The sequence below is a fragment of the Aegilops tauschii genome, chromosome 1, assembly GCF_002575655.3.
Source record: "Aegilops tauschii subsp. strangulata cultivar AL8/78 chromosome 1, Aet v6.0, whole genome shotgun sequence".
Taxonomy (NCBI): domain Eukaryota; kingdom Viridiplantae; phylum Streptophyta; class Magnoliopsida; order Poales; family Poaceae; genus Aegilops; species Aegilops tauschii.
The window spans coordinates 437,171,558-437,174,266 of record NC_053035.3 but is presented as its reverse complement, the minus strand read 5'-3'; positions in this window follow the sequence as shown (position 1 = coordinate 437,174,266).

The following is a 2,709-nucleotide window of genomic DNA, read 5'->3' as shown; positions in this document are numbered from 1 at the left end:
TCGGCGATGGGGCGGCAAAGCCTTGCCGCGGTCTTGCTGATATCCCCGGCAAGGGTCTTGCCCGGGCCTTGCGAGCGCCCTTGGCAAGAGTCTTGCCGGGGCTTCGTGGATGTCTTTGGCAGGAGCCTTGCCGGGGCCTCGTGGGCGTCCTCGGCAAAGGGGCCTTCCCAGTGTCTTGTCTTCTGGTTCTCATATAGGCCTCAAAGGCCTTTTGTCTTCACAAAGATCTGCATGCCACCAAGCAGGCGCCTCCCGAGCCTTGGTCCCAACGTTGTTGATGGTGTCGGAAGGCTCAAGGGTGGTGGCCTTGCTGGTGTTGGGTAAGTTTCCCCGGCAAGGCTCTTGCCGGGGCTACGTAGGCCGCTCCGGTAAGGCTCTTGACGGGGGAAGCCCATCTTGTCGCTTTGTCCTTTGCGCCCCTGGTTTGAGTGCTGCTCTGTTAGTCTTGTACTTTCGCTTCCTTTCTCTGCCCCACTAAGCATGGCCACAGGTGCGGCTCTGACTGCCCGTGCTCAAGTAAAGGGGTACAAAGAGGGCCCCTACTTTTGTACACCGACACCTAGAAGTGGCGGGTGAAAAAAGGCAAGCAGTGGCGGGTCAGGCTCCCAGGGCCGCCCATCACTGACCTTCCGCCACTGCTATAATGGCATCAGTGGCAGGCGCGCGCCCGCCGCTGGTAGAATCTCGGCAGTGGCGGGCAGTCCTTCTTGCCTGTCATTGGTTTATATTACTAGTTGTGGCGGGCCCGCTGTGGCACCCGCAGCAACTACTTCTTCAGCCACAACACCCAATACACATTACAACATATAAATAACCACATCACAGCATTCAACTAACGTAAATAATCATACACATTACATTTAACATAACAATAATCTAAACTTCATACAAATAGATGTACACATTAGAGTACAACAACTGACATCGCATCATTAATTAGTACATATACATACATACAAACCTCGTGATAACAACAATACCATAATGACAATGAGCTAGATAAAGACATCAAATTCTTTACTCGTCCGCTTGTCCACACGGTCTTGCATATACTTCATAGTTGATTTTCTCTTTGCAAACGTAGTTGGCATAATGATCCTCAACTACTTTGCGGATGTAGTTGGCATAATGATCCTTAGCTTCTTTTTAGTCTTATATCCTTTATAGCAGTTGTTCTTGTAACTGGCCACTTGTTCCTTGCATATCTCCTATGAATCATAAATTCCAGGATTCCCCCCGGTGTACACCACATACCAGTTCCACTTCATATATGTAAATAAATAAGCAAGCTAACAAGTCAATTTCATAGTTATCCAATCACATAGAGCAAAATCACATCATAATCTGCATAGCATCATAGACGACACAAATGACCACGTTGCACAGTTCACTAATAGTTCAGAAGCAAAAGTTTAGCTCCATCATAGCAACTTAGAAATTAAGTTCACACGCCTTGATCATATAGATCACTTGAAGGCAGTGCACTAGTAGTTCAGAAGCAAAAGTTCAACTCCATCATGAGCTATCCTCGTCTTCCATCATCTTTGTGATCTCGGCTTGGGTGGTCCTCGCAGCTTCGACAGCTGCTCGCGCACTCTCAGCGACTGCGCAACGGCTCTCTAGCGCTATCGGAATATGTCTGTGCGCTCTTGATGGCTGTTGGAGCACTGTTGACATAGGCGAGCACGATCTCCGTGTACCGAGTCACCCTCGGGGCGATGTCTACGGCAGTAGGAATTCCGTCTATGGGTGTAGGAGTCCTAACGAGGCGTCTTGGCTTCTCCATCTAAATCGCATTTAACAATTTTACATTTAGATGTCTTCGTAAGTAGCCCGACGAAATTCGAGGCAGGGACGGATGACGCAGGTGACGGGGAAGATTGGCTGCTTGACGACGTTCGAGGCGGCGGACTGCGACCTCTCCGGTTGCGATGGACGACGCCACAACGCTGGCGATGGCAAGACAGAGGAGAGAAAGGTGGGGGAATGGGATCTAACTGTTGCGGGTGGGGATGTGGTGGATAAGGGCGTGTACAACTGTGACGGGCGTAAGGCAGAGCCCGCCACCGCAATACATGCGCGGTTGGCACCAACGTGACCAAATATAGCTGTGGTAGGCGACGGCAAGGACCCGCCACCCGCGCTCTGACAAGATTTGAAATTGTTTGGTGCGTGGGTACCCAAATATAGCTGTGGCGGGCGATAATAGTTGCCCGCCACAGCTGCACGAGGAAATCGTGGCGGGCGCGCAACCTCGCCCGCCACAGCTGCTTGTCACATGTGTAGGAATTAGAAATTGCATAGCTGTGGCAGGTCCCTGGCCATGCCTGCCACTGTTACCTGTGTAGCCGTGGCGGGCCCCTTGTAGCACCTGCCACTGCTTTTTCTAAAAAATAGCTGTGGCGGGTGCCCCTCCTCGCCCGCCACTTATTTGGGTTCACCTATAAGCCCTTTCCCAGTAGTGTGTCTATGCTATTGGTTTGATGTCTCCATATATATCCACGATCCATGAAACATGGTCATCAAACAAGGCATGTACTAGTCTACACATATGTGTCCTCATATGTTTACTATATGGAGGTATGTTTACAAGAATCATTCACATACTAGCATACAGTTTGCGAAAATGAATACACATAAATAAGCGTTTCATCTTGAAAAAACAATTTGAAGAGAAATAAACTCTAGACCAGATTGGTGACAAAGTCT